The sequence below is a fragment of the Sturnira hondurensis genome, unplaced genomic scaffold (genome assembly GCF_014824575.4).
Source record: "Sturnira hondurensis isolate 20B ecotype Veracruz unplaced genomic scaffold, ASM1482457v3 Scaffold0013515, whole genome shotgun sequence".
Classification (NCBI taxonomy): Eukaryota; Metazoa; Chordata; class Mammalia; order Chiroptera; family Phyllostomidae; genus Sturnira; species Sturnira hondurensis.
Genome location: NW_028086146.1, coordinates 352835 through 372517, shown reverse-complemented (window position 1 = coordinate 372517; position 19683 = coordinate 352835). Strand labels below are relative to the sequence as shown.

The following is a 19683-nucleotide window of genomic DNA, read 5'->3' as shown; positions in this document are numbered from 1 at the left end:
ACGATGGGGGCTTCAAATGCAGGACTTATAGGGAGAGAGTAAAAAAAATAAGGTTTTTTTTTTTTTTTTTGAGAACCTGAGCACTTTGCAGACAGTTGAAGTTGCAGCTACATGGTCATGGTGATGAGGGGAGGTTGGAAAGTGGACTGAGAATGGATTGAGAGAAGCCTTCCAGATCACATGAAAAATTTGGCTTTGTATATGCAACAGGGAGCCATAGAAAGATGTAAACCATCATTAGCTCTATATATTACAATAGTAATTTGGCTTGCTGGAGCTAATATGGATTGGAGGTTTATAGGAGCAGAATTCAAGGGGCCCATTCATCAAATCAAAGTGCCAATAGTTCCAGAGTCAATGAAAATCAGAATTAACACAGTGGCAGTGGATTGCAGAATCATTTCAGGAATTTAAAAAATGGACTTAAGTGCTCACTTTGGCAGCACATATACTAAAATTGGAATGATACAGAGAAGATTAGCATGGCCCCTGCGCAAGGATGACACGCAAATTCGTGAAGTGTTCCATATTTTTCCAAGGAGGACCTACAGAGGATACAGAGACACATGAGAAGATGCTCAATATTGCTAGCTATCAGAGAGATGCTAATTAAAACCACAATGAGATACCACTTTACACCAGTCAGAATGGCTATCATAAACAGAGAAACAAACAACAAGTGCTGGAGAGGTTGTGGGGAAAAGGGGACCCTAGTTCATTGTTGGTGGGATTGCAGACTGGTACAACCACTATGGAAAACAGTATGGAACTTTCTAAGAAAACTAAAAATGAACGTGCCTTTTGACCCAGCAATTCCACTCTTAAGAGTATGTCCTAAGAACCCTGAAACACCAATCCAAAAGAACCTACGCACCCTGATGTTCATAGCAGCACAATTCACGATAGCCAAGAGTTGGAAGCAACCTAGATGCCCATCAGTAAATGATTGTATCAAAAAGCTATGGTACATGTACACAATGGAATTCTATGCAGCAGAAAGGAAGAAGGAGCTCCTACCCTTTGCAACATCATGGATGGAACTGGAGAGCATTATGCTGAGTGAAATAAGCCAGGTGGTGAAAGACAAATACCATATGATCTCACCTTTAACAGGAATCTAAACAACAAAACAAACAAGCAAGCAAAATATGACCAATGACACTCAAATACGGAACAGGCTGACAGGGTCCAGAGAGGAGAGGGGAGAGAATCATAGGGGAAAAGGGGAAGGACTCACATGAATAGGTATAAAGGACACATGGACAATAATTAAGGTGGGGGACGGAAACGGGAGGGAGGTGGGGAGCACTGGGGGGGAAGGGCAGGGAATATAAAACAGAAAACTGTACTTGAATAAGAATTAAATAAAAATAAATAAATAAATAAATAAATAAATAAATAAATAAAAATGGACTTAAGAGATCATATGGGAGGGTCCAGTCAAGATGGCAACATAGGCAGACATGGCTCACTTTTTTGCACAACCACATCAAAATTACAACTAAAATATAGAACAACTATCACTCAGAAACATCAGAAATTGAGTGGAATGGAAGTCTGAAAACTATGGAATTGAAGAAACCACATTCATTCAGACTGGTAGGAGGAGCCTGGATACAGAACAGGCTGGTCCCATACCCACATATAGTGACCGAAAATTTGGAAGGGTTATCTTGGGAGTGAGGAGCCCCAGACCCACACCAGGGCCCCCAGAACAGGATTGTGGTGGGTGGAAGACAAGTCCCCACAACTTCTGGCTGTGAAGACCAGTGGGGACTGAGTCAGTGGAAGAGACTGCTAGAGTCCTAAGCAGTTCCTCTTGGGGAACACACACATGAACTCACCTACTTACACTCCCTCCCTCTGAACTCCAGCACCAGGGTGGGGGCTTGTAGGGCACCAGTAATATACAGGAAGAGGCAGAAAGGTCTGGAATTAATGACACGTCATCTGGTGGGCGAGCAGAGGCCATTTTCCTATTGCTGAGCCCTTCCCCCAAAAGAGCAGGCAGACTGGTGCCATATCTGAGACTCCATCATCCTGGCTATAACTATGTGACCCACCTTGGAGATCCACAGAGGCTACCCCACCCAATTCACAGGCCCACCCAAGCTTCTTTTCCATAAGAATGGCTCATTCTGGCTTCTAAATCCTATCAAACAAGCAACCGCTGGCTTCAGTGAACAATAGCAGTAGCCTGGTTAGAGTCAGCTTGGCATCCCCTGAGGATCTCTAAGCCCAACACAAGTAGCAGCCATCTCAGATTACTTTAGACCTCAGGAAGTGTGCCCTGGGTGAACCATAAGTGGGGCTGACCTTGGCCTACACTACCTGGGAAACCCCAGGGCTAACACACCCAATGGACAGCTGCAGCCCACGTCAGGGCAGCAACACCCTGCCCCTGAACAGGTGATACTCTACAGAGGGCAGAAGTTGGTGGTCAGTGGTCACAGCCAGTTCTTGCAGCTGACCGACCTGGGTAAATCCCTCCTATTGACCCGCCAATAGCAACCAAAGCTCAACTACAAGAGGAGGGAGTACTCAGCCCACACACAAGGTTCATCTCAAGTACCCAGCTGGATAGTAGGGGAGGCTGTGCCACTGGACCCTACAGGACACCTACTATATTAGGCCATTCTACCAAGACACAGAGTCAAAGCAGCTCCACCTAATACACAGAAACAAGCACAGGGAAGCTGCCAAAATGAGGAGACAAAGAAATATGGCCCAGATGAAAGGACAGATCAAAAGTCCAGAAAAAGAGCTAAATGAAATGAAGACCAGCAGTCTTTCGGATGCAGAGTTCAAAGAGTTCAAACCAATGTTTAAAAGGATGCTTGAGTAACTTAGTTAGGACATCAGCAGCATAAAAAAGACCCAGTCAGATATGAAGGTCACACTAATTGAAATAAAGAACAATTTACAAGAAAGCAATAGTAGAATGAAGACAAGAATCAAATCAACAATTTGGAATGTAAGGTAGCAAGAAACAACCAATCAGAACAACAGAAAGAACCAAAAAATTAAAGGAAGGAGGATAATATAAAGAGCCTCTGGGACAATTTAAGAGGTCTAACATTTGTCTCATATGGGTGCCAGAGAAGAGAAAGAGCAAGAAATAGAAAATCTACCTGACTTCGCTGGTGTAACTCAGTGGATTGAGTGCAGGCCTGTGAACCAAAGGATCGAGGTTCAATTCCCAGTCAGGGCACATGCCTGGGTTGCAGGCCAGTTCCCAGCAGGGGGCGCATGAGAAGCAACCATACATTGATATTTCTCTCCCTCTCTCCTTCCCTTCCCCTCTAAAGATAAATACAATCTATCTATCTATCTATCTATCTATCTATCTATATCTATATCTATATCTATATCTATATCAAGAAAAGAAAATCTACCTGAAAAAATAGTGAAAGTAAATTTCCCTAATTTGGTAAAAGAAGTAGACATGCAAGTCCAAGAAGTGCAGGGTCCCAATTATGATAGAAGCAAAGAGGCCCACACAAAGACACATAATAATTAAAATGTGAATGGTTAAAGATAAAGAGAGACTCTTTTTTTAAAAAAATTCACATTTAAGAGAAACTCTTAAAAGCAAAAGAAGAGTAGTTACTGGAAGGTTGCCAGATGGGAAGCAGGAGGGGGAGAATGGGTGAAGAGGTGAGGGAGTTAAGAAGCACAAATAGGTAGTTATAGAATAGCCATAGGGACATGTAGTGCAGTATAGGAAATGGAGTAGCCAAATAACTTATAAGTATGACCCATGAACATGAACAATGCTGGGAGGATTGCCTGAGGAAGTGTGTGTGTGGGGGGGTGGGCAAAGAAGAAAAATCAGGACAACTGGGACTCAGATCCTGGCTCCTGGGGTCCAGGGCATTGTGGATGACACAGGAGACAAATTCAATTAGACTACTGGGTCCTGTTGAAGAAAAGGTACAGCGCAGCCACTCTCTCAAGAGGAGAGTGCCTTGACCCTCACTTTGACAAGCTTTTATTGCATTCAGTTTCCACAGGGATACAGGCTGTTTACGTAAAACTCATCAATCATCATCAGGCAGAAGTGATTAAACAATAGATAGCATTCAAAGAACTCTGTGGGCTTATTCTGAGTTAGGGTCAGATAGTCCAAGGGCCACAAAACTTTGGGGAACAAACTCACTTCCTGCTTGGTCCCTTTTCATTTAAATTGAGGGTATTAGCAAAGTAATCTTCACAGGACTTTATGCATTCTTTCTTAGGCCTGATCGCCCTAGGGAACCCACCATTTCTAGCACAGGGTGGTGCCTACCTCTAGCATTGTTTCAGGCTTAAGGCATTGTTTCAGGGTTAAGTCAGGGAAAGTAAGGCAGCCAAGAGGTTAGGAGACTTCTTACAAACAGAATGAGGACTCAGGCTATATCAAAGCTGAGGGGTGAGGGTCCATCACCCCTTTTTTCTGTAGCCCCTCAAGTCCTCCCCGAGGGCCCCTTCTGGACTGTGCCTGTCTTAGGTCATCCATCTTTTGAGGAATCTTACCCATCTTTGGCTAACCAGTCATCCACCTGGGGCAAAGCAAGGTGAAGAGAAAAAGCACAGAGGTGGTATCCCTACAAGGAAGATAAGCTTTGTCTCCTAAGTGGCTTATGGTCCCAAGGTCCTTAGCCTTAGCCACTGGGGATTACAGCTTCCGGAACCAGGCAGGGCAGTTTCCAACACAACTGATTAATAACATAATCAAAAAATGTAATTAAAAAAATATCATGTGGGATAGGAGGAAGATAGAAGATAGGAAGAAAGAATAGTTGATGCCTTCAGTGATTGATGGTGCTTCTTCTGAGATTGGGAATATTGGAAGGAGAATAAATTGGGTGAGGAGAAAAAGATATTGAATTTTAATTTGAACGTATTGAGTTTGAGATGCTGGTGGGACATCCATGAACTTAGGCTCTTCTTGGTTGTCATTTTCTGACTGATCATTTGAAAGTCCAGATGATAATCTCGATCACACATGTCAGCTGTGGATAAAGAAGAAACTGAGTTTTGAATACCAATTCTTTATATGTTCTACCATGTAGAAAAATGTATTTTTGCCAATTCTTTTTGTTATTCAATGAGGTCAGCTTAAAACTTTCCCTATGTTTCCCTAATTATAGTAAGCTAGAGAAAGTGTTAAATTGCATTGATAAAATTGCGGGTTGCAATCTGACTTCACTGGTAATAGCTTAGAATCATGAAGCAGCAATATTTTAGCCCAAAAGAAAACAAACTTTATCCTGATGACATGTGTTCTTTTGCCTTTTGCAACTGACGTTGCTTGAAAATTTTATTTTCCCACTTTGAATAGTGCATTCTGCCAACTGTTTTAAAAGCTTTTCTCCTTTTAGAGGAGTAGGGGGAACAGTTTTCCCTCCCTTTTGTCTGATAGCTGAGGAGTGAAGATTTAATCAGTGAGAAAAATATACACACTACAAACCTCAGAATGTTCCCACTGCTTTTAATGTTAGATTTGCCTGACAGATTACCTTTTCAAAACAGAATAATAGCATAGGTGGTGCTGGAAAAAATCTTTTCCATCCAAGGCAAAACCACATGGACACTAAAAAGAATTGGCATTAGCCTAGACATTTGGGGGGAAAGGACATGACCTTGGGGCAAAGGTTCAGTAGTTAAGGGCTTCATCTCTTTAATCACACACTCCATTTTCACCCTAGAAGGTGTAATGGAAAGAATGTTGAGCAAGAATCAGGAGATTTGGCTTCTATTTCTGACTTTGCCACTTTGTGGAAGTGGGCGAATCTTACTCCTCTTTGTGCTTCAGCATTTTATTTGCAAAACTAATGGTTGCATTCGATGATTTCTAACTTTAGCCAAAAGTAAGTATAGTGTATTTTTGAATGCTCACTATATGTCAGCTATTTTCCCATATATACTGTATATGCAGTCAGTATAAGCTATGAAAACAAATGAACCCATGTTACCCATCATTTACTGATGAGGAAACTAAGGCTCAGAGAAATGAAATCATTTACTAGGTATCAAGAAGTTAGTGAGCATTTTTAAGGCACAGTCTCACTTTAGTCAGTGTCCTTTCCACAGTATTACACTGCTGCGTAATTTCTATTATTTGGCTAGAAGAGTGTGACAGGATAGATATATCTGAAACAATAAAACTGCTTACTACTTTTTTTGCCCTGGGGAGAACAATTTTGACTAAGAACTGAGTGAAGCCTTTAGTTTAAATAATGTCAAAGCTTTGAATGAGTGCTTGGGTATCTGGAAAATGACCATGAAGAACAATTACAACTTGGCAATGGGCTCTTTCTTATTCCCTCCAAGAGTGAAGAAGAGCGATTTGAAAACTGAGGAGGGAATAAGACACTGAATCTATTGTATGAGAAGTGAGAGGTGCCTTACAAATTATGAAGTAGTTAGGAAAACGATTAGCTTTTCCCTTATTTTATAGACTATATATCTTCGAGAGTTAATATTTGTCCTTTGGAGGGGCATGTGTGTGTTTAAGCATTTTGTGTGTGTCTTTATGCACATGCAATTATTTCAGCAGTGACTGATGGACCATCTGGAGAATAAATCAATAGAAGGTCCTGACTTATACTGGAGATGAGATCTTAGAGGAGACCAGTTGCCCTGGCCGGGTGGTTTAGTTGGTTGGAGTGTCATCCCATGCATCGAAGCATCATGTTTGATTCCCAGTCAGGGCATGGGTCTGGGTTGGTGTATTTGATCTCCAGTCAGGGTGCTTGTGGGAAGCAGTCAACCAATGTTTCTCTCACATCAATGTCTCTCTCTTTCTCTGTGTCTCTGTCCCTGTTTCTTTTCCCTAAAATTGGTGAGTATGTCCTTGGATGAGGATTAAAAATATATTTAAAAGAGAGAGAGAGAGAAACCAGCTGCCTGGGAGTTCCTCCTCTCTTCTCACATCTGCCGTCAGTTCTTCCAAAGGCCCTGGGAAGTCAATGACTATCATTGGCTTTCTGATGGAAGCCCATACGAAGCCAATCCGTAAACCATATCTTCGGTTTTGGGATGTGTATAGGATTGGTGTGGGTAATAAGGGGAGGAGGAGAGGCCAATCCTCCAGGCTGGAGGGGAAGATAGAGTGGACCGCAGATGCTAAACAACAGGCCCTTTGTGGAAAGAGGACACTCAATAATGATAGGATGTGAGAGCAAGAGAACAGACTAGAAACATCGAGAGCCCATAAGGAGGCTCCATTGTGAATAGCTGGACATTTTAGAGTCTTTGGACACATAAAACTTTTATTTAGCATGTAGTTTTCAGTTCTTTCCCCAATACTTGTTGAGTCTGCTGTAGACATACATTTCAAATGGATTCTACTCATTTCTTTCTAATCTATCCCTACTATTTTAGTCTGGGGTCACTTTCCTTTTCTGTGGGGTTAGTACTGTAGACTCCTACATGAGCTCCCAATATAAGGCTCTGAGTCATTTTCATCTTTCCATGCATTCCATATAATATCGCCAGAGAGATCTTTCTAAAAGGAGAATCAGACCATATAGCATCTCAGTAACAACTGTGTCATTGCCTCTACTTTGCTCTCATGGTCCAGTCTAAGTTCTCTAGTGTGGAGCATAAGTCCCTTTATGATTTTCCTGCCTTAGCGTCACTAACCTCCATTTCACAGATGACATTCCAACCATAATACATTTCTAGTAGGACTCTGTAGCCCTTTCTTCTAGGTCCTCAAGGCTGTCCTTTCTGCTGCATGATTCTCTGTCCTCTTCCCATGGAGATTTTTGGTAAACTTTTCCTTGAATAACATATTTGAATCCTTCAGATTCAGTGAAGATGTCATTTCCCTTGGGAACACTTTCCTAAACCTTCACTGAAAACATATGTCCCTATTTATGTTCCCACAGCACCTGGTGATCACCCTATGGTAGGCTTTATGACACCTTGTAGTTGCCTATTTTGTCTGTTTTGCCCACTAGTCTTTAAACTTTTCAGCTATGAAAATATTTGTTCATCATTGTAAACTCTTTTCCCAGAAGAGTTTCAAATATTTGACATGAAACAAAAACTCATACTTCTTTCCCACTCTATGGAGGTAGTAAGTGGGTATTTGGCACAATTGACAAAGTAGCTCTCCAGCTAAAGAGAGCTATGACGATAAGGTCATCTTAATTTGACTCAAACAAACAATTCTGCCTTTGCATCTTTGTTTATTGATCACAACTTTATCCTGGGGCTTTAGAACTTTGTTGTAATTTAAGTCCTGGAACCTGTTTTGTTCTATACATTAAATGTACAGTTTGGCAAAGTTTCCATATCTGTGGCCTGTTAGTGTAGAATTTGTGAGAACTGAAAACCTGCAAGCTTCCCTACCCCCCTCCTCTGATAGGAGGGCTGGGTGGAAAGGGGGAAGGGACTAAGTAAGAAACAACAACAACACATTCTCATAGACAGACAACAGTATGGTGATGACCAGAAGGAGAGGGGGTAGGTGAAGGTAGGAGAGGGCAAAGGGGCAATAAACAGTGATGGAAGGAAACTTCACTTGGGGTGGTGAACACCCAATACAATATACAGATGATAGATCATATAATTGTATACCTGAAACCCAGATAAATTTATTAACCAGTTACCCCAATAAATTCAATAAAAAAAGAAGCTTATAAGTAAGTGGAAGCATGGGAAAAGAAAAAGAGGGTATAGGACTTATGATGGTTATTTCTTTGGGAATTTCTCGTGGAAAAGGAGAAGTTCTCAGGATGTCCCAGATAACAATGGTTTAGATTTTGTGGTCAGCTCCTCTTCTCAAATCTACTGCTTCCTCCCCCACCTCTTCTCAAACCCCAAAGCTGAACTTCCCTCTTCCGCACACCGCCCACCGCCACACCACACAACCAGTCACCAAGCTTCACCTCCAAAGAAAATGTACTTCTCGACACAGCAGAGGTAGGAACCCTTACTCTAAATATGTTTCTTGTACTATTGTTTTGGTCTAATTTCTCCACTTTTTAATTAAAATGGAAACTAAGTAAGCACTGTATTTTAGCATGAATATGATCAGAATGAAATAAAGCAATAGGATTTCTTCAAGAAATTCTATCAATTTATTCAGCAACTACTTACTGAGCCATGCCAGGAGTAAGCACTGTGGGTTCCCAGAGGCAGAGGATATAGGGTCTTTCTCAAAAAAGACTGCACTGCAAGCTTCAGTTATAAATAATTGTTGCTTAACTACAATGCTTGACTCACATTGTTAAATATTTGGGTCTTGAGAATTTTTTTATTATTATTATGAAATGTCTGCTAACTTAGGGGATTCTACAATGTTTGGCTGGTGCCTGATTCAAGATGGTAGGCTGAACATTTATATTTATTCCTTTTGCTTCTTCATACTTCTCTGAAATAAAACTATGAAAGTACAAAAGGAAATAAACTATATAGCAAAGGGAAAGGAGATATTATCAGAAATTGAGATTCCAACAATTTTTAGGAAAATAGGTAATATTAGGTTATAGAATTATCAGTCATGTTTGGAAAACCAATAGCATGAACAAGACATTTCAAGAAAAACGAACAGACCCCTACAGAAATGCAAGTAATTTGAGAAAAACAGACATGAACCAAAAAGTAAACAATTAAAGCCAACAGTTTGTATTTAGTGTACTCAGAGGGGGCTGGGAAATCATTAAATTCATAAAATAAGAGGAGGGTACTGTGAAATAAGCCGCAGTCTGTGACCAAATGACATGAATGCCCATGTGTGTGTGCTTGTGTGTTTGAATATAAGTAGGTAAGAACCAAGAATAACTTTATAAAGGAAATAGTGGGCTGAGCTTATTGGCAAAGTAGATTTACAGGTGGATAGAGCCAGGCATTTTATGCAGAGGAAGCAACATAAACAAAACACAGAGTAAAGTCCAGGAAACTACAGAAATATCATAGGGCTGAAGTGTTCATGCAAAGAGGTCAGCCTGGTGAGAAAGGAGCTAGCTTTTAAAGGGCTCCAGACTTTTAAAGAGCTGGCATTTTATCTTGTCAGTCGTGAGAAACAAGGACACATTTTGTGGAGATGATTAATTGAGGAAGGGATTTATATGCTGAGATGTGCTTCGGGCTGACTGCCCTGACTACTGTTCACCACGTAGATTTGAAGGGCTAAGGCCTGAGATGGCTTGAGTGAAGGCGGTGGCATTGGCGTGAGGGCATGAAAGTTGTTAAGGTGGTAGAATTAATCAGACCTAGTGAGTCTAGTAGCAACATTCATCGAGACAGAGGATACGGGATAGAAAGCAGATTTCTGAGGAGCATAATGAGCCCTTTTTTAGCTCTTTGTGAATGTTCAGAAATGGCAGCTGGTGTTGCATAATTGCAAAATTGGGGCTTAGCTAGTTACTGGCTTCTAAGAACAGAAACGCATTCCTTTCCCTCTGGCCCACTCTTTGAAGAATGACACCAAGGGGAGGGGCTCGAAAGGTATTTTCTCAGTAAAGGCCTAAATGTAAGTGTCTTTGCATCTTTCTTTACCTCCTCTGTCCCTTTTTAACATTGTGGCTGGTTGTTCTATCTACAAAGGTAATCCAAGATCATGGTCAAAGTTCAAACCAAACCAAAATGTAGAAAGCAGTGAATAAAACTTCTCCAGTGTCTTTCCCAGAGACAACTATTACTAACAACTTGGCGTACAGTCTTCTGGGTATTTGTTTATTTATTTTTTTTAGTGTATATTCTTTTACTTGGCCACTGATTATATTTTATGGAAACTTACTACAATACTGGTTTTTAAATTTTTTTCATTTTTATTTTTGATTTTAGAGAAGATAAGGGAAGGAGAAAAAGAGGGAGAAAAACATTGATATGAGAGAGAAACATGAACTGATTGCCTTCCACACACATTCCACTGGGGACCGAGCCCCAACCCAGGCATGTGCCCCAACCAGGAATCGAACCCATGACCTTTCCGTTTGTGAGATGATGCCCAACCAGCTGAGCCACACCAGCCAGGGCTATACTACTGATTTTTAATTAATCTATTCAATTTTTAATCTAAAAAAAAAAAACTCCCAGAAAAGTAGAGACTGTAACACCTATATACACAGCATTTAGGTTTAAAAGAAATCAACATGTTGCCAAATCTGCTCTTGTGTAAATAAAACTTTAGTTAGAGCTAAACCACTCAATTATTATCACTTTGCTTTCTCTCCCTCCTTCTCCTTTCTGCATCCCAGAAGTCTGCATTATCTTAAAGTTGGTATGAATCAGCTTAATACATGTTTGTGTTTGAAAATAACTTTCTATATATGTATCTATCAAAAAATAATATATAGCAAGATTTTCTATTATCTATTATTTACTTTAAATGTTTATCCTTGTGGTATCATACTGAATATCCTTTTTCAATTTGCTTTCTTTAAAGGCAATGTTACATTTTTGAAAGTTCTAATATTGTTTCGTGTAGATTACTTTTGCTTTTTAAAATCTATGATACACGGTTCCACTTTTTGGGTATTATTAACAGTGCCATAAAGTGAATCCTTGAACATCTCTCCTTGTTAAAAGAGATATAAAAGACTGTAGAAATGGGACTATGGGAGGTACTCGTATTTGACTTTACTGGCCATTGACAAGTGACTTCCCACAGGGGGTGATACCAGTTCACATCCCCACTAGCAATTAGTACACTTTCTGAATCCCTTTCATTCTTTGCCAACACTTGCTATTTTAGGACTCATAATTTTTGTAAATCTTGTTGATTATGCAGTATTATCTGTGATGGTTAATTTTATGTGTCAACTTGACTGGGCCATGAGGTCCCCAGATATTTGGTTAAACATAATTCTGAGTGTGTTTGTGAAGGTGTTTCTGGACGAGATTGATGTTTGAATTGATAGACTGAGTAAATGGTCTCCCCAATCCAACCACCACCACCAATGTGGATGGGCCTCATCCAATCCATTGAAAGCCTGAAAAGAAGGAAAAGGAAGAATAAGGGAGAATTCTCTCTCTCTGCCTGACTGTCGTCAAGCAGGTGCATGAGTCTTCTCCTGCCTCCTCCACAAAGGTTTTGGAAGAATTTATGCCAATGGCTCCCCTGGTCAGACAGGAACTATACCATCAGCTCTCCTGGGTCTCTAGCTTGCTGACTGCAGAGCTTGGGGCTTCTCAGCCAGCATAGCTGTATGAGCCAATTTCTTATTAAAAATATATTTATATCTTCTATATCTGAATTTATACTCCTTCCTGAATATATATATATAGTTATGTCTCTGTTTCTGCACAATAGATGTCTCCTATTGGTTTTGTTTCTCTGGAAAACCCAGGCTCACACAGTATTTCTGTATTGTTTAAATAGGCATTTCCCTTGAAAACTAGTAAGATTGAACATTTTCCCACATTTATTAACCATTTAGATTTTATCTCTTATGAATTTTTAGTCCATATACTTTGCCCAGTTCATATGTGTCTAGTCACAGCCTATCCAACCGTTGTCTCTCACCGCTACTGCTGCCTTCATCCTTTCTGCCTTCATGGCCCTACCCCCAGAAATTTAAGGTTATATCTGTTTGAATATAAACTAAACAATATGAAGTCTAAATCAAAATGAAGAAGGGTGTTACAGGGAGACGGGCAGTGTGTTCTCCTGTAAACAGAGGCTTTAGAATGAGAGGCGGTAGAACGAACGTGCCGCTGCATAAGCCCGCAAACGGCCTCCTAGCACACAGTGACGCTGGCATGCTGTGCCCGAGTTTCTACCCACCACAGTGACCCACAAAGAGGGAGAGAGGAGAGGCTATTGCTAAGTTCTGTGTGGACCTTGGAAGAGAACCTACCTCAATAAACCGTTAAGGAAGCAGATAATCATTTTCAAAGTGGCTTGTCTTCTTCTCTTCTTTGTATGGTTTATAATGGCGTTGAATAATTCTCGAAGTGGGGGGATCTCACTTATTTCATCCTCTTTAATTAGGATTTCTGTTTCTGTAACATTTTAGTGGTGTTTATGCCAAATGTTTACTTTTCAGAATGTTTCCCTTTTTATGTCTTTTTCTTTTCTTTTTTCTTTCTGTTTTGATCAGACTGCAACATTGCTCTGTGCTTCACATGGGTGTTTCTTGGAAACCAAGAGTTTTTGAGAGGGCAGGATTGGGACTAGTGAAAAGGAACAGGAGGAGCTGTGAACAAGGTCTCCTCCTGTGGACATGGTTAAAGAACTTAGGTAGGGGAGTGCCCGGAGTGACCTTCGTTTAAGGGAGCGGCCAACCCATTTGGCGCTCCTGCACGGGTGGCCAGCCAGACCCACCCCTTGGCTGGAGAACCGCTGTGGCAATATCAGGGACCCAAACCAGATCCCTGATCACTGCTGCAGAGACTTCTTCTGTCGCGGCCTTTGTACTCCCTCAGGCTGCTCTCCAGGTGAAACTCTCCCTTCGGCAGAATACCAATCAACCCAAATGAAGCTGCTAATACAATTTTACAAAAAGGCATTTACCATCACTCTTTCCTCCAGTACTGTGCAATCAGTTTTGAAACTTGACTGAAAAATGTATCCATTTATCGGAGATTGTAAAAGGCCATCTGCTAAGCCTAGGAAGCCAGGACTGATATAGGGTCCCAAGATAACTTTGTCACTTTCTATACCTACATTGCAACATGAGAAGTATGACACATGCTGAAGGTGAACCTTTAGAAGTTAACTCATTGAGGATATTTTCTGGCTACTCATCACATTCTCCGTGCTCACATGTGCTCCTATATTTCCTTGTATGCTAATCGGGGCTTTGCAGAGAAACAGACTGCCATATATACATATATTCATCTGTGTGTGTGTTTGTGTGTATATATACACATACATAAACAGATCGTATGTGTGTGTATACATATAGTCTGTCCAGAAAGTATCCAGACATGTAATATGAAAGTAGAGACATTTATTAAGGAAGATACAAGATACAAGAAACACTGTACACAGGACAATGATACCTCAGGTCCCTTAAAGTAGGCACCTTGGGACCTTACATAGTTCTCCCAGTGTCTCTTCCATGGTTTTAAACACTCTGCATAATTCTTTGTTGGAATTGCCATCAATTGCCATTGTATTTTTCTGAATCTCCTTGGTGGTTTGAAATCTCTTCCCTTTCAAGGTGATTTTAGTTTTGGGAAAAGCCAGAAGTTGTAGGGCACCAAATATGTGCTCCAGGAAAGCTGAGTCACCTGGGTAATTTGATATTTCACCAAACACTCTGCACAAGATGTGATACATGAGTGGGCGCATTGTGTGATGAAGCTGCCAATCACCAGTTGCCCATCGTTATGGCCGTTTTCATTGCATTGCACCTCTAAAGCTTTGAAGATCATGGGGGTAGTACTCCTTATTACTTGGTTGTTCTTCAGAGCCATAATCTTGATGGACAACACCTTCACAATCACACAGTGAACACGGTCTTGATCTTGATGCAACTTTGCTGCATCTTCTTCAGGCATGGAGAACCAGGCAACTTTCATTGGGACGACTAGGCCTTCGCTTCTGGATCATAGCCGTAGACCCACAGTTCATCTCCAGTTCTAACCTTCTTGAGGAAATCTGGTTCATTGGTAGCAGTTTGAATCAAGTCATTAGCAACCTCAGACCAATATTCCTTCTGCTCCGGGAGCAGAAGCCACAGAACAGATTTTGCCACAACAATTTCATGCCAAGATGCTGCATCAAAATCTCAGGCACAGTAGTTTTTTGAATCTCCAGATCAGCTTCTAGTTCTCGCACTGTCAGTAGCCAGTCTTTGTTGGTTGCAGCCCATATACATCCATTCGACATTCTCAGGTGTTCTGCTTTGTTGCATGCCTTCCAGAATATAGATCACTTTCAATGAATTCTCAACCATCATTGAAGTGTTTGAGCCACACTTTGATTTGTGCTGCACGCATAGGATCATCCTCAAAAGCCTTCTGAATCATCCAAATAGTTTCCACAGAGGAATGTTCAAGCTTAAATCAAATTGTGATACAGATTCATTGCTCTACTCACTCAGTCATTTTGAATGCAATGGCCATATACTACACACACTCACTCAGTGATGTCTACCGCCTCCACTGACTATACAGTGAAGTTGTCATTGTTCACACATGCACAATCCAGTCCACTCTGCCAGGTTATATTAATGGTGTGCAAATCGTTCTCATTATATTAACAATGGGTGGACTTTTTCTGGAGATATGTGTGTGCGTATGAAATTTATTATAAGAATTGGATCATACAATCATGAAGGTCAAGAAGTCACACATGTGTTGTCTGCAACCTGGGGAATAAGAACAGTTGGTGGTATAATTCAGCTGGAGTCCAAAGATCCAAGAATTGGGGGAGCGAGTCAATGAGGGCAGGAGAAGGTGGATGTCCCAGCTTAAGCAAAAAGAGCAAATTCAACCCTCTACCTTTTTGTTCTACAGAGCCCCTCAACAGGTTGGTTGATGTCCACCTACATTGGTGAGGCCCATCTTCTTTATTCAATCTGCTGATTCAAATGCTAATCTCTCACAGATACTCCCAGAAATAATATTTTGCCAGCTATCGGAGCATTCCTTAGGCCAGTCAACTTGACACATACAATGAACTATCACACTGTGCTTACACCCCCATTGTTGGAATTACTCATTGTAACTGTTCACTTATCTGTCTCCAACATAAAATTTAGACTCATAGAAAGTCAGAACCAGGGCTGACCATTGGATTCCCCAGCTAAATTTGGGTATACGTTGGGAGAGGATCTGGCTGCCAACTGTCATGAGGCTAATGAACTTCTTTTGGCCAGGCTTTCTCTCTCAACCCCTACCCTGGTCTTGCTTTTATCTCTAACTTGTTACTTAAAAAGAGACAGAACAATATACTGGTATAATGGGTTTACTGTATTGTCTCATTTATGTTATTATTCCATAATAATGAATAAGGTTTAAACACTCAATGCCAGGTCCTTAAATTTGTAAATCCCTAGAATAAGAGTTGGGAACAATGACAACATTCTGAGCTTCCCAGAAGGTAATAACTATGGGGATTTTTGTAGACAACTGAGGGAAGTACACAGCACAGATGGTTTGCCTTTTATTGGTCTATTCTTGCCCAGAAGGCAACTAACTGAAACAAAAGAGCCTTTTACCAGAAGGGTGTGGGGTCACAGCAGCTTTCAGGGTGGCCCTAAATCCTTGCTCTGGTCTTTTTTTTTCTTTCTTTCTGGTCCCTTCTGTATTGCTCATCTTGTTACTTCACAATCCAGAGCTTTGACATTATTTGCCTTGCTAGAGGGGAAATGAAAGAGCTGTAAAGCATTAGTTTCTGATTGGTATCTCTGAATCAGGCCAGAGGGTCGGGGTGATTAAAACTGGGCTCATACACGTCTTCTTATCAGCTACACAAGTGTTTGGAAATACAAGAAAAACTGGTCAGGAGAAGGTCCCTAGGAAAATGTTTTCAGTGGTAAATGTTTTCAGTGCACCAGGCAGGCAGAGTCCTGTGGCAGAATCTCCCTTCAGATAGCAAAGCAGGCTGTATGAGTCACTTCTACAAAGTAGCTCAAATGCAAAAAGGAAAAAAAAGTCCAATTTTGTAGAGCACGAACTGTGATTATGGTGAGCTCCAACAACTATGGTGGTTGGCCAAGAAGTTAAAAATACATTTGAACTCTGCCTAGCCCCATAATATCTTGGATAATCTCAGTTTATGTGCAAGATGTGTCATGGTTTTTCTCCTTTTTTCTACCGCTTCTCCTCTCCTTTCTGTCTGAACTCTATCTCTAGACTCTCTTCTTTCTGTACTTTCTACTTCCTTTCTCTACCTTCTAGGTTTCATAATCTTCCCTCCCTCCTCTACCTCCAATGCTTGGCACCCCGTTGCATCAACAAATGTGCCTATTATGTGTTAAGAGCTGGGACGTCAAGATGAATCAGTTCTGTTTCCTGCCCAGCCCCAAGGAATGGTTTGATTGGCTGTGCCTGACCACCCCACCAGCCCCAGCTCCCACCTCCTGGAACAGGCTTCATTTACTAGTCTTGGCATTCTTATTCTGCAATGTTGGCAATTTGGACTTTCCTTAATTTTACCAAAATTATCCTTAGACAAATTTGCTGCTTTTTTTCTCTTTAAAAATTTTTAAATTACAATTGACATTCAATGTTATTTTATACTCGTTTCAGGTACACAGAAACCTTGCCATTTTTTATTGACTGAGAACGTATAATCTAAGGATAATTAATGGGTTTACTGTGCAACCACCATTTCAAGTCAAGTCTGCTGAGTGCAGCCTGCCATTGCTCCTTTTCTAGTCTCATCTCAGCCTCTTGTCCTTCCTTTTAGAGATTCTGGCGCCACCATATTGTCCCTGCCCTCAGACAGCTTGCCACCTAGGAGAGTCACATTTAGATTAATTGCTTTAAAATTCTTTAATTACTCTGAGAGTTTATACGACAAGCTGGCACTTAGAAGCTCCCACTTTAGCAGACAGCTAGGCTGGGGCCCATGGGTAGAGCAAAGAAAAAAAAGGCCTCAAACTCTCAGGGCATGCACTGTGATTGTACAAAAGAGAGACGCGTCACTTCGCGCAGGTACCAGCCGTCACACAGGACGCCTGCATTTTCATATTGTGGAAAATGAAGGTGTAGTGCCTTCATTTCTAGTCAGATCAAAAACAGCTCACCCTGTAAATAAATAACATCTTAGTTTCTGTAGCAGCCTGATTGCAATCAGCTAACCTGTGGGCAAAGCTCAGGACTCTTCCTTGCTTAAGCTTTTGACAAACTCTTCTCAGATTTATGTGAGGGATTAAGTTAACTCTTGCAAAACTGGTTCACCAGGAACAATGACTAAGTGGATTTTTTAGTATCTGGCATATTGTGTCTGAGCAGCTATAACTATATTTACAGGCTGGGATTTCAAGGGAGGGGAGGATTAGCTTGCTGGCAACCTAGCCAGCTGAATTATGGGCCTTCATCCAGTCAGTTTACTGTGTTTTCATCTGTATCTCTTGCAGTGTTATTTTCCTTCCCAAGTACTTTGACCATGTCATTTTTTCTTTCACACGAATAATTTCTCTCCACCCTGCTGTGCATGTGTGTGTTCATTCTCATCTTTCTACAGTGGGTGGAGAATTCCACACAGGTATGTGCATATGCTTAGAAGTACTATCTGCTTATTAACCACTCCAGTGACAAAAGCCAGCGGACAAACCAATAGCACACTTACATCCTTCCTTTGCAGGCAGTGAATCTGAAAGCTGAGAGAAGTTTTCTTTCAAACAGCAAGTGTTTTGGAGTCTGAACAGGTCTGCATTTAGACAGTTCAGCTTTCAGTTCCTGATCGTGGCCATGGGGCTGGCAGAAGGTGGGGTCAATACACACTTTGCCATAGGGCAGTGTTTCCAATGGCACGTTCCTAGGAATTAGTAACAGGAAAGATGTACAAAAGCCTTTAGTGACATAAGGATTTCCAATAAGGGAGTCGTCTTGAAGTATTCAATATGTTAATGTGCCTTGGGCATAGTCAAGGATGAGTTAAAATACGTGTCCTTTTTCATACTTATCATGGAAGCCACATCCCCGTTAGGCTTTCTCAAGCCTTGAATTCTAAAGTGATAAACACACTTTAGAGGTGCCTGAGGGCCTCTGGATAGGATAGAATGAATGAGGAACCCATAATAGAAACTCCTTGTCTTAGTTCCTGTTGATGCTGGTTGGTGGGTAACTTTCCACTTTTCACCTTTGGATTGATCGGAGCAGACTAAACCCAAATTGAGGACTGCTGTTCGAGGATCTGAGGCTTTTGGAATTTTCCCAGTTCCTTTTCACTTCTTTGTCTACCCTGTCCACTTTTAAAAATCAACATAATTCACTTATGAAGAAAGCCGAGCCTTTTTCAGAGCAAGAGGTTGCCATCACATGTACTTGTGTTGTTTAGAAATTATTCATAATCTGGTCATCTGCCTTTCTTAAAGTACAGGTCAAAGTTCGGGAACCTAAGCACATACTCAAACTGATGTTTTTACCACTCCTCTTTCTGCTCTGCAAACTGCTTTCTCTAGTTCCTCCTAATTTCATTACTGCCCTTGAATCTATAACTTTGTCACCTGCCTGGTCTGTGCTGTCCAGAACTCTGCCTTAGAAATCTCAGACTCGAATTTTGGTCACTGAGCTCTTCTCTGTCTGGCCTCAGAATCACCCCATCTCCATGCCAGTGCCATTGACTCTGTAACTGAACAAAAAGCAGAGGTTCAGCCGCAGGTTGCTGCAAAAGCCAAAATTTGTGAGGCAGGTGCTGGTGCAAAAGAAAAAAGGTTTTATTGAGTTGCTGCAACCTGGAAGATTGGTCGACTCCCATCTCAAAGACCATCTCCTCTTTCAGCCATGGAAAAAGTCCAACCATCTTCAGCAAGGCCAAGGCCAAAGCCAATGTCCAAGTTCTTGCTTTATTTTAAAGTACAGTCCTTTGGAACCTATAGGCAGCTGCTAAGTGGTCTTTGTCCCCATCCAGGTAGCAGAGCATATTCCCTGAGGCTTCTTCCTGGGGCCCGCATTTGGAGCCCACATGGCTCGTGAGCCGTGAGGCTGCTAGGGCCATGTGGTTGCATGCTCCTAGGAGAGAATGTGTGAACACAGGGGTGAGAACATCACCAGGTGAGCAAGAAAGAGAGAGAGAGACTCCCTCCTGGAGGTCATATAGAGAGCAAGTATGTGCAGTGTGGG

The 19683-nt window shown here is 41.3% G+C and overlaps 1 non-coding gene across 1 annotated transcript; it reads left to right on the top strand.

The window, feature by feature from the left end:
* The first annotated feature begins 427 nt into the window (after window positions 1–427).
* LOC118997886 (U6 spliceosomal RNA) lies at window positions 428–534 on the top strand. The gene has a single exon (XR_005068743.1). It is a non-coding gene; the product is annotated as a U6 spliceosomal RNA (small nuclear RNA).
* Window positions 535–19683: the final 19149 nt, after the last annotated feature.